This window comes from Panthera onca, chromosome B2 (genome assembly GCF_046562875.1).
Source record: "Panthera onca isolate mPanOnc1 chromosome B2, mPanOnc1 haplotype 2, whole genome shotgun sequence".
NCBI classification, from domain to species: Eukaryota; Metazoa; Chordata; class Mammalia; order Carnivora; family Felidae; genus Panthera; species Panthera onca.
In genome coordinates, this window is record NC_138343.1 from 105,137,009 (window position 1) to 105,150,429 (window position 13,421).

Below are 13,421 nucleotides of genomic sequence, written 5' to 3' on the forward strand. Positions count from 1 at the left end.
TGATAGGGTGGTCGGGAGAAAATGGAGCAATAAACAGGAGGGCTGTGGGAGGAGCAGAGGAGAAGGAGAACACAGAGGTTTAAAGCTGAACTTGGTAAGCTGAAAATACTCAACAGACATCCACGCGGAGTTCAGGGAAGAGGCACGGGCTGGAAATACAATCAAGGGAGTCATCAGTATATAGATGACAGTTAAAGCCATGAGGCTAAATGAGGTCACTAAAGAAGTACATGGAAAAAGAGGAGAGCAGAGGACCACAGGCTGAGCCTTAGACAGTCTTGGGAGCACCAATGTTTGGAAGTCAGACTGATGAGGATGTACCAGAAAAGAAGACAAACTAAGACTAGCTCCTTTTCTGAATCTATTTATATTTGCAATATCTTTGAACATCATGGTGCTATGGCAGAGTAAATAGGGGTTGCCATAAATTATTCAGAAGAATCTAGGAAAGAAATAGCTATTTCACGGGCACCTGGGTGGCTCAGTCAATTAAGCATCCAACCCTTGATTTCGGGTCAGGTCACCATCTTACGGTTTGTGAGATAGAGCCCCGCACGGACAGCGCAGAGCCTGCTTGGGATTCTCTCCCTCCCTCTCTCTCTCTTAGTCCCTCCTCTGTTCACACTCTCTTTCTCTCAAAATAAATAAACTTAAATAAAGAAAGAGCTATTATAAACTACTGTATGATAAATTAAAGGTACCGTATGATAAAATAAAGAATAAATGTGTGCATATGTTTTCATAGTTTCTCAATTTATATTTCCTTTGGTGGCAAAAAAAGTTTAATTTACACAGAAGTTCAAAGGTACAAAGGATAAATCTTCAACATGTGCTTTCATATCTCAGTTTCTGTATCCTTTTATTTACAGCAGATGGTACACGAAGGCAAAAATTCACCCCAGAGTTTGTCCTCCATGGTATCTTAAAAACACAAAGGCGCTAATTTGTGTTTTGAAAGACAGGGTCTATTTCAACAATTTCCATTTTTCTAAGGACAGTCATTCAAAAAAATTCATATTGTATACAAGGAAGACTTTATGTAATATAATATTCTGCAGCAGGGTGTTCGGCTTGCTCTCATTCAATTCCCTTATTGGCAACTATTCGTAACACAAATGCTTTTTGTCCTTTCCTCCCTCTCCCTGCCACAATAGACCAAGTAATTAACCAAGTGAAGAGGCTGTCAATTAAACACTGATACTAATCTAGGCATAAAAGCTTCTTTAGGGAACATCGGTTTTGAACATATTTTCAGCATTATCAGCATTGATTTTATTCAATCCAATTCTCATACAATCGAGTGCTCCAAATGTTTACATGCCATCCAGGCAACGCTTGCAACATGGATGACCCACGCTGTAGAAACAGCGCTCACAAAGAATGTACGAAGAATAAGCTCTCTATTGTGCCTCCGAGGCCTATTTTTCCAGGAATAGATGTTCCATCATTAATTAATGTCGCACATCTTTAATGATAAGATTGTCAAAGACAATTAAGGAAATGATTACAAGTGTCCTTGGCAACTGGAATGCCTACTGATTTTAGCTTACTTTCCCTAAGTGTGGCTTAAAGGTCATTTCTTTGAAGTGTGAAGACTTAAGCATGCCTTGCATTGGTGTCATTATGTACAAATGTTACACAAAAAGGAGACATCTTTTTAGCTTGATTTCTTCAACACGAATTAGAAGATATTTGAAAATAATTACATTTTTGAGCCATTGCTTCAGCCATTAACTTCAGGAATTGCTAGAGTTGTTACCTGTCTTGTTAACCTGTTTGATTAACTCACATACTGTGCACCGCAATTAGTTTCCTTTAAATAAATTAACTTGGGGCCCTCGCTGGCTATCAACGATTTCCTCCTTTCTCTGACTTTCACTTCAGTATGCATCCATTCAGACAGACTTGCCCCAGCCTGTGAGCCCTTGGGGCTTCATGAAAAGCCTCCTCTTTCAAATCATTGTCGAAAACTGTGGCGAGTCTGTAACTGTACCCTTTCTTCAAGCCAATGAGTTCATCTTCTAGCTTCACGGATGCACAGCAGGCAGCAGAAGCACCTTGGTTGCTACACTTCTCTTTATCCCAAATCCCATGCAAATGAGACAGGGATGCGGGTGGATGTGACACACAAAATGAATTTGAATGACAGCTCAAAAGCCCCATGTGTAGAGAACCCTGATCTTTTATCATGGGCACCAAGCAAACCCATGTGACTTGTTCTAGAGGAAAAAACTGTCTTTAACATACTGGACAGGAAGTAAACCTGCCTTCTGCTCTAGAGGGAGACACTATCTCTCTATTTAAAGGCTTTCTCTTACACAAAAATCCGTGTAAAGATAAAGGTAATCAGCACCTCTAGTTGGAGGACTTGCAGAAACATGAGAAGCCGATGGAGAGTCTTTTCCTAACACCTATTTCTGCCAGACATTAATTATGACAGAATGTCTGGCACAGAAATATTAACCATTATCACCTTTGAAGGAAGACTTCAAACCACACATGCTCCATTCCGGAAAAACATTCTAATGACCCTTTCCCCACCCACTCCTACTCCATTCCCCAAGCATGCCATTTTCCCTCCTGATATTAAGGCCTATGATATTTTCACTGGTTTTTCTTTGTGCTAGCCACACAAGAGTCATGTCTAATGCTCAGTCATATAAATCATGGCAATGCCAAACAATACCTTATTTGCTTCATCCTTCTTTCCCTAGCCCTATGCTTCCATTTGCTTTTAACATTTTCATTTACTTATAAAAGAACTTACTGCATATAGTCTGTATTGGAAACTGCCTTAAAATATCTTAGGAGAGAAGCTGTTACATATTTTAAAATAAATATCAAATAATGGAAAGATTGCACAGGCCAAAATAGTAGAACTATTTAAAAAAATTTCATAAACAGACCAATCACCAATGACCTCTCGAAAGATATTTCAAAGCACTTCTTCAAATTCATTCATCTCGTAGCTATTCCCCAAGGTATTCTAAAATATCAGAAGAGGTGAGATAAGGGACATCACAATAGTGAATAAAACAGGCCTGCTAATTTTTAAATTCATATTGGTTACTGGTAATGATAGTAGCATACATTTATTGTATTAAAAATATGTGAGATATAACAAAGAAAAATTAAATTGTCCACAGCATATCACTATCTAATATAAACAATGCTAACTTTTGTGTGTGTATGCGCTATGCATTAGAATCACCTGGGGATTTCTCTTTCTTTCTCTTTCTTTCTTTCTTTCTTTCTCTGTCTTTATTTCTCTCTTAATATAATTTATTGTCAAATTGGCTTCCATACAACACCCAATGCTCATCCCAACAATTGCCCTCCTCAATGCCCATCCCCCACCCCTCATCAACCCTCAGTTTGTTCTCTGTATTGAGAAGTCTCTTACGGTTTGCCTCCCCCTCTCTCCGTTTGTAACTTTTTTTCCCCTTCCCCTCCCCCATAGTCTTCTGTTAAGTTTCTCAAGATCCACATATGAGTGAAAACATATGGTACCTGTCTTTCTCTGACTGATTTATTTCACTTAGCATAACACCCTCCAGTTCCATTCACATTGCTACAAATGGCCAGATTTCATTCTTTCTCATGGCCAGGTAGTGGTCCATTGTATATATAAACCACATCTTCTTTATCCCTTCATCAGTTGATGGACGTTTAGGCTCTTTCCATAATTTGGCTATTGTTGAGAGTGCTGCTATAAACATTGGGGTACATGTGCCCTTATGCATCAGCACTCCTGTATCCCTTGGGTTAATTCCTAGCAGTGTTATTGCTGGGTCATAGGGTAGTTCTATTTTTAATTTTTTGAGGAACCTCTACACTGTTTTCCAGAGTGGCTGCACTAGTTTGCATTCCCACCAACAGTGCAAGAGGGTTCCCGATTCTCCACATCCTCGCCAGCATCTATAGTCTCCTGATTTGTTCATTTTAGCCACTCTGACCAGTGTGAGGTGGTATCTCAGTGTGGCTTTGATTTGTATTTCCCTGATGATGAGTGACATTGAGCACTGTTTCATGTGTCTGTTGGCCATCTGGATGTCTTCTTTGGAAAAGTGTCTATTCATGTCTTCTGCCAATTTCTTTACTGGATTATTTGTTTTTCGGGTGTGGAGTGTGGTGACTTCTTTATAGATTTTGGATACTACAATGCTAACTTTTAATTAGCAATAATCGCACCTCAGATAAACCTCATCGGCTATGATACTGCCACGGCGCAAAGCTACAATGCTAACTTTTAAATGTAGTTCCATGTCGTTGCTGCAAATGGCAGGATTTCATTCTTTCTCATTGCCAAGTAGTATTCCATTGTATATATAAACCACATCTTCTTTATCCATTCATCAGTTGATGGACAGTTAGGCTCTTTCCATAATTTGGCTATTGTTGAAAGCGCGGCTATGGAACTGGAGGGTATTATGTTAAGTGAAATAAGTCAGTCAGAGAAAGACAGATACTATATGTTTTCACTCATGTGTGGATCTTGAGAAACTTAACAGTAGACCATAGGGGAAGGGAAGGGGGAAAAAAAGTTACAAACAGAGAGGGAGGGAGGCAAACCATAAGAGACTTTTAAATACAGAGAACAAACTAAGGCCTGATTGGGGGTGGGGAAGAGGGGAAAGTGGGTGATGGGCATTGAGGAGGGCAATTGTTGGGATGAGCACTGGGTGTTGTATGGAAGCCAATTTGACAATAAATTACATTAAAAAATAAATGTAGTTCTGTGTCTATCTATATTAATATAGATATCTATTAATCAAATTGTGTGTATAGATTATTTACTGATTATTTTTAAAATTAACAACTTATCATGAGCATATTCAAACTATGCTATTGATGTTATTTAAAAATATAAGTTTTTAATGGCCTCATGTATTTTTTTATCACTTGACCAGACCATATTTTATTAAGCAATTACCTGCCCTATGGTTTACTATTTGAATTGTCTATAATTTTCCCAGTAGAAAGTCTGTAGCACATAACCTTGTCCATATTTGTGATTATGTCCTTGGAATGGATTCCTAGAAATAAAATAACTAAGTCAAATAATTAGGTGTAAGGCTCTTGACATGGGTGTACTTCTTTCCAGAAAAACTGAACCAATTTATACATGCAGCAATTGCAAATAAGAATGCCTGTTTTGTAGTTTTTCTTATTCATTAAATATCATTACTAAGGACATTTTGCCTGTCTTATTTGCCATAAATACATTGTCTAAGTTTTCTGTTTTCTTTGAGGTTTGTTTTTTGTGTTTAGAAATATGAAACATGTATACCATCAAATATATCTTATTATTTCTTGCATTGCTTTTATGATTTTAAATTCCTTGTCAATTCTGAAATTAGTTAAATATTTTCTGACATATTCTTCTAGTTTTGTGAGTGGTAGAAGTGTCATGTTTTGTGTTTAAATCTTTAATCCACTCTGGGGCTGGACTCTCAAATGATAAACCAGCAAGGAATTCCTTAACTGAACTCCAGGAACAGTAGAGTTGAATCCAGCACCAAGAGAAGAGCAGGAAGTGAAACCCGAATTTTAGTTTCTTTCTCTCCAGTAGGGACTTCTACAGATATAAGCTCCATTTCCCTGGTCAAACCCTCACCCAGTTCTGACTTTTAGGCATGATGTGATCTAGAGTCCAAAAAGTAATTTGGTGCAAAGGCGAAAACATGTGGATAGTGGATTGGCCAAACATTCTTCACCTCATTTATCTAAACACACTTTCTTTAATCACATTTTTAGATTCCTCACAAGTGCTCAACTCATACACAGCAAGAGGGAGTGTCTCCCTAGCCCCCTTCTCCCCCCACCCCCACATTTTAAGCAAGAAGGGTCAAAGATATCTTCTTCTTATCTCTGATTGGGTTCTATCATCGTGATGTCTTATGGGAGGGCAAAATTATCAAGTCTCTCAGTCTAAACTAATATCTAGAGTCGGAGAGTTGACATAACCCTGAAGTAACTTGGTAAAAGTATACAGCTATCCTTGCCATGTGAAAAAAGCCACTTTCAAGATTATTGAGGATTACCACCTGCCAGAGTCTCCAATGCAACAGCAGCTAGAATTGAAGTCACACTTGATTAAACTTGTAATAATTATTCTTGCTCTCTAAGATTCATCATTCAAATATTTGGCAACGTACTGTCACCTGATTTCCTCAGGGATAAATATTGCTTTGGCTTACAATTTTGTTAATTAATGGGAACTCCAGGGACTTCCACATCATGCTTTCTATCAGTACTAATATGTTCCTCCACACGTTAGAGAAACAAAGACAGGAATTGAGGATTCTGAAAGATGATTAAAAAAAAAGTATATTCCAACTATACATTTAGGCATTGATGAAACAAACACCAAATAGCTTCATGGACTCTCTTAGCTCACACTAAGATAAATTCTCCATTTTTCACCTGAATTCCATAAGCTTCCACTCTAAAGGATACAGCACAGCACAGGTAGAATTCTGTGTTCCCAGGAAATAACTCCCAACCAGTAGTTCGTAATTCTGCAAAATTCTGAGTATTTCCTCCTCTGATCCTAACCTAATCCTCAGTATTTTATGATTCTGGAAGTGATTTCAGATCCTTTTAGGGAAGACTAGAAGGAAGACTTACTGAAGTCTCTGAATCTGTCATTTGACTCAGGTAATGACCCAGTTCAGGCCTTGGTTCATTAGATCTAGAGTTCTGTTGGTTATTAAACACTAATTTAGATTTTGGAGGGCTATCCAGGCAATTCAGTCTTAGTGATCAATTAGCTGCTATAAAAAAATCTCAGGCTTGATGCCTATTATGATACTCGTATCCATTTTGATCCTTGAGGTTAAGTGTTGATTCCCAGCTTCTGCTACCCTAGGATACCATTATCCCCACTAAAATCTGGGGACATATTTCAAAGGCAGTATCGCCCCTCATTTTAGCCTCCAGTGCAGCACTTTTCTAGGGAATTGGCATTAGTTATCTAGTGTATTTTTCCACGTCTTGATGAAGGGTGTGTCTTCTCAGGGGACAGTGTTGGAAGGTAACTACTTACACATGATAAATCCACCTTATATCCATCTTTGTATCACTAATCATCTTATTTCATCCTCTGCAATAGAGCACATTATGTCTGGTATCTCAAATTTATTCAGTCCAAACCACTATCGAGTCCAATTTTGGCTTACCAACTAAGCAAACAAATAAGATCCTCAAGCTAGAACACTAAAACCAAAATCTGTTAAGTGCAGCTATATAAATAAACTCTAAAATTGTGTTTTATCCTATCTAGTCTAGAATTCTCAGCAGCCATTACTTCCATATCTCCATAATGGAAGCCATACTTCCCACGTCCTACCCAAAATAAGTTAGAAAATGTTACAGTTCTCTTGGAATGTGGGTCTTTTCCTCCTGGGTTGGTTCATAATTGACCCTTAGGAATATGCTGCTATCTAGCTCTCACTATTGATCTAAAGGCACTGAAGTGTAGTAAAGTTAGATCACGGGGAAAATTGGCATCCTCTTCCAAACTAGCTACCTTATATAAAGTCATAATAGAGTCTCCAAGCAAGGCAAGATGAGCCTCTCAACAGAGACTACTTTTGCTGGTAGAGGAAACAGAGGGATTTGGGGTCTGAGGCACTCTAAATCCTGAGCTATCTAAATCCTCCAAATCTTAGCCATTTCAAATCTCAGTATTTCATTCTTTCCAACCAAAGCCTTTATTTTTACATGAAATTTGACAAGGCTATAACATCAATCAACCATGTAATTATTAACTACAGGACCCAAATCTAATTCTCAGTGACATCAACTGGGTGACTAGAGAAAGGAAGAGTCTCTTTTAGGGCCAATGTAGAAACTTCCCAGTATTTTTTTTTTTTTTTGCCTTGTCTTTGGCTCAGAATTTAAAGTCCCCACGCAAACCTTTGTTCCTGAAGTACTCCAGTGAAATTTTAGGTATTTTAAGTGAATTTTAAACTTTCTGAAATTTTTTTTCTTTCAAAATTATGCTCCTCTACCAAGCCTTCACTGTAGTGGTTCTACTCCCTTGTTCTACAGGATTTTTTTTTTTCTATTGGCCCAAGCAGTTTCGTTCTTATCTTTCATTTTTCTCCAGTCTTTAATTCTGTTTGAATAAAGAAAAATCTATCTGGACTTGGAATTTACCAACAGATAAAGCACCGGGATTACCCTTACTTCTTACTCTTTCTGTGGGAACTGATAAACCTATGTTTCAGATTTATAATTAAAAAGCAGGCTGGAAAGCATAGCTCTCACTTTACTTCCCAATGAATAATGGTGTTTTATGTAGCATGGCTCTTATCCTATTACTCTGGCTGGTTCTCAAGCATGCCACAGTGATGCCATTAATGAAAACCTGCCATTTTCAACATATTTACTATCAGGACTCTTTCTTCGTTATCCTTTTCCACAAACGTTTTGATGTAAGAAACCATTAGTAATCACCACCCTCATTCCGTCCCCAGTTTCTGCCTTGTTTTCTGAGACCAAGTCACTAGGGAATGAAGAAAACTACTCTAGGAACTTCAAACAGAAGCTCTGCCAAGTCAAAATAAGCTGCCTAGCTTTGCAGTGAGTACAGACCATGGTTATCTGAGCCATTATGTAGACTAGCACTGTCACAAATGTAAACTGCATATGTTATTTTAAATTTTCTATTAGTTACACTGAAAACATGCTCAATAGTCACCTTTGGCTGGGGGCAAGTGTTGGTCAGTGCAGATCTCAATAGCCAGGGAGTGTTATGAAAGTCCCCATGCCCATGTTCATCTGCAGGTGAATCTTTTTATTTGGTAAAGGATGGATGAGCTTCCAACTGCTTTAAGTCTTCAAATTGCATTCATAAACATTTTAAATTAAATTCTCTGAAAAATCTGGTCAGTGAGACAAACATTTCCTAGGGACTACAGTAGGAACTACATTAACGTGATATATTCAAAGACATCTAGAAGCCAGGAGTAGAAGTGGGTTGGAACTCTTCTTACCATACATAGTGTCCCTAATTCAGTGACTGATCTATGTCTAACACATGACCCTCAATATCCCCGTGGGAGCTGTGGGAGCTGTTTGGAGGTCATGCCCGCTTTCCAGAACTAACTGAGCCACTCTAGACTCAGAGCAGCTCACAGAATAGGCAACCCTTTCTCGATTTTTTATTAGGAAAAATATATCCACGGGTCATCATATCAATTCACCCATACTGCCTCATCAAAACACTCAGAACTCTAGTCTTGTAATGCTTTCCTGATTTTGTTTTTCCCTGCTAGGCACTCCAGGCTAGTCATCATTTCCACTCAATAATTCTGTTTCTTCTCCAAAATGATCTTTGTTTTCCAATTCCGCTTCAGGAAAGCCTCATGCTAGAGCAGTGTGCCACTGTGCCCAGTATCGCTTTTGTTCAAGTCTAAATATCTCAGACTTTGGTTTGGAGGCGGTTGAAAGCCAGACACTGGCAGCAGAGGTGAAAGTTACCTTTTTAGCTCCAGAATCTGTAGACCAGAATCAACGTTCCTCAGGCGCCTCACAGGAGAATAACCTCATTGTCTTTCAAGCTCTTAAAACCAGACTTCTCAGGTTATTTTTATCAAAGGCAGATGCCAGGGGCACCTGGGTGGTTCACTTCACTGACAGTCCAACTGCTGATTTCAGCTCAGGTAATGATCTCACAGTCCGTGAGATTGAGCCCTGCGACCGGCTCCATGCTGACAGCACGGAGTCTGCTTGGGACTCTCTCTCTCCCACTCTCTCACTGCCCGTCCCCAGCTCTTGCTCTTTCTCTCTCTCAAAATAAATAAATAAACTTAAAGAGAGAGAAAGAGAGAAGTTGGGGGGAGAGAAACCATAAGAGACTCTTAAAGATAGAGAACAAACTGAGGTTTGATGGAGGGAGGTGGGGGGAGATGGGCTAAGTGGATGATGGGTATTAGGAGGGCACTTGTCATGATGAGCACTGGGTGTTGTATACAACCAATGAGTCACTGAATTCTACTCCTGAAACCAATATCGCACTGTATATTAACTAGCTAGAATTTAAATAAAAAATTGAAAAAGGGAAAAAACAAAACAAACAAAAAAACATTAATGCCACTTACCATAAATTAAAAAAAAAAAAAGAGTAGAGGCCACATCCTGACAGCAATCAGAAGTCAGGGCACAATGTCTCAGATAGATTACTGGTTTGTTATAAAGAAGCTATAACTCGGGAACAGCCAGATGGAAGAGATACGTAGGTCAAGGCTCGGGGAAAAGGGTACAAAGCCTCCGTGCCTTCCAGCCACACCACTGTGCCAGTGTCCACACATTCACCAACCTGGAAGCTCCCCAACTATTTTTCCTCATCCTGTGCCCTTCCCCCCTGTGGAAGGAACTAAAATTTCTGACTATCTTGTGGAAATAGCTTATTAATCTTAACTCTAGTGTTGATATTACTTTTTATCTTGCTCTCTATATTTGTGTGTTTTGTTGAAAAACTTGGGTGGCTGCATTTTAAACTCCGATAAAACTCTGAATCAGAAAAATTAAGGTTAACCTTTATTATTTTTTCCACTGCTACATCAAAGAAGCTCTAAAACACACAGGAAAAAAAATCTACCATTTCAAATAAAGTCAGAGTCTAATGAAGGATAATAACTGATGATAGCAAGAGGTCTTTTCCGTCATTTTTGTATTTCTGACAAATGTATGTGTTTGGACAGTTTTGAAGTTGTTGCTCTCATTTGTATTTTCTCTTTGTAGAGATGATGTGCAGTCATGCATCGAAAGGCTTTGCAGGAAGCTGAAAAATGTTCCCATTCTCTCCATCTGTTTACCAAACATGCTGCTTCAGAGAAAACTAAACAATCCTAATGTTTCTGTTTCAAAACGTGGCTATTTTACAAGAATGTGACTAGCTTAGAAAGACAATCCTGTTCTTTTAAATGTTCACGACTAAATACCCTTTGCTACATTCAGTTGACAAAATTCATTCTCAAAATTTCCATTTTACTTGAAGCTGACATCTTCCCCGTAGTGGACAACCTCAATAACTTTCTTCTGTTACAAGAATTTTTATTAAAATGATTAAAAAAAAACTGAAAATGCAGAGACTTCAGAAGTGAAATCAGGACAGAAATGTCAAAACTTGTGATACTTGCAATATAAGAATCTACTATTAATTCCTAACACTGTAATTATAATGAAAAATCCAAAGTACAGAATTCTAATAGTTTAAATAACAGTCTTATAATGAATCAAATGAAAATTGTTAACAATAACCAAATGAATATTTCATTTTATTTTTAATAACTAAGTTGTGTTCTTTTGAAAAACAAATTTAACTGATTAAAAAAATTAACTAAATCTGGCTATTGTTGGTGGTCCATGTATAAACTGACCTAAGATTTCATACACATAAAATACTAACAGTGATTTTTAAAATGAAAATGACATTGGTGCTTTAAAAATATAGCAATAACATATACTTGCATCATCCACAATGCAAGGCCGGAAGGGTCTTTGGAGAGGAGTAAGACTTAGAAAAACCTATTTTTTTTTCAAGTTTTTAATAACATCACTTTAAATCTTCAGGTTGGAGAAAGATACAAAATCTAGTCAGTGTCTTCCAATAATTCAGTGATACTTGACTTTAATTTTGTAGGTGAGTAGACATTTTAAAAATGTGTTAATTATGACTTAAAATCTACTTGTACTAACCAGCACGTAGTGAGCGTGAGCCATCTATAGAGAAGTGTCCTAATGGTTTACGTGTATTAATTTCTCAACAACCCTGTGCTAGGCATGACTATTATTTTACAGAGGAGAAACTGAGGCATGGAAAGTTTATATAATAAAAGGACATTGAATGAAAATATCTTCCCTGTTAAATAATATTTATTAGAAGATAATTGTTGCAAATGATCAGTAGCTAGGAATAAACACCAAAAAAACCCTTATGATCTCATAGAATAGATGTGTTTATAATTAGATGGAGATTGAGAAGTAAGCCATTACTTCTTTTTTTTAATTTTTTAATGTTTATTTTTTGAGAAAGAGAGAGACAGAGTGTGAGCAGGGGAGGGGCAAAGAGAGAGGGAGAGACACAGAATCTGAAGCAGGCTCCAGGCTCCGAGCTGTTGCACAGAACCCGATGTGGGGCTCGAATTCATGAACCGTGAGATCACGAACTGAGCTGAAGTTGGACGCTTAACCGACTGAACCACCCTGGCGCCCCATAAGCAATTACTTCTGATGAGTGTAAGCAGCAAGGGCACACCAGGAGAATCCTATGAAAACCCAATGAAAAGGTCTACAGGAAAGTAGGCACCAGTTTTTTCCTTAGCTCAGGAAAGTTAAAAGTCACTGGTGGGAAACATCTAGAAGCAAACAACAGACCTAAATGTGTGGGGTTTAATCTTTCATGTAGGAAGGTCCATTGTGGGTACAGACAGCTCAGGAAGTACCTGAGATCTTGTACCTGGCACAAGAGACCCTGTATTTAAGAAATGTTCCATGGCTCTCTTTCATTCCCTTTATACCAACCCTACTCAAGTAACTGGAGAAATAAACTTAAGCTACAGCTATTGACAAACATGTTATAACTATTAATACACTTGGCTGCATGTTCCTGTATAAAAACTATAAATTGTTTTTACATAGTATGTATTCAGTGTCCTTTGAATGAATGAGTTAATTAGTTGAATGACTTAACAAAGGTAAAGTAACATGAAAGAACAATCCTTGTCTTCAGTGTTTAAAGCTGTCTAAGGATGAGAGATGGATAAATCAACACCTTCCATGAGTATTCCTTCAGCACTTGACTTTGTTCAGAATGCAAGCACATCTCTAATACTGTTTGTTTTAAATCACTCCAATTGGTCTATTCTGTTTACTTTGAACTTCTTGGAATTCCAAATCTGTAAATTGCATTCCAGCGAAACATCAATATGCCATTCACAGAGTAAAATCCCTCCAAGAAGAATGAGATTAGCTCATGTTAGTGAGAGATAAGTTCATTAGGACACTTTGAAGGTTGGCGGAATGTCTGGAGTTAGAGTTGTTTTCAAGTACCCTGAGTTCCACAATGTAAATTAATTTAACCCAGTGTACATTTATTGACACCTCTTATGAGCAAGACACTGTGAGGATACATATAGTTTCAAGTTGCTTCCATTAAAAAACTCATTATCCGAAAAAGTAGATATATCCACTATTAATTATAACAGAAGGAAGAATGTAGATAGTTCCTGAAACACAGGAGGGACAAGTCAAATTGGGACTAGGGGACTGGGAAGAATTTGTGATAGCACCGTAGCAGCCATTTTGTGACTAGGTAGCTACTACTGACACACTTAGAATAGCAGAACAGAAGATAGCAAAGCCTGTGGGTCCTTAATGACATCATTGAGCTGCTAACCAATCCAGCAACT

At 38.0% G+C, this 13,421-nt stretch overlaps 1 pseudogene; it reads right to left on the reverse strand.

Annotated features, from left to right (window-relative positions):
• Window positions 1–4,125: 4,125 nt before the first annotated feature.
• On the reverse strand, window positions 4,126–4,236 carry LOC132668169 (U4 spliceosomal RNA; annotated as a pseudogene).
• Window positions 4,237–13,421: the final 9,185 nt, after the last annotated feature.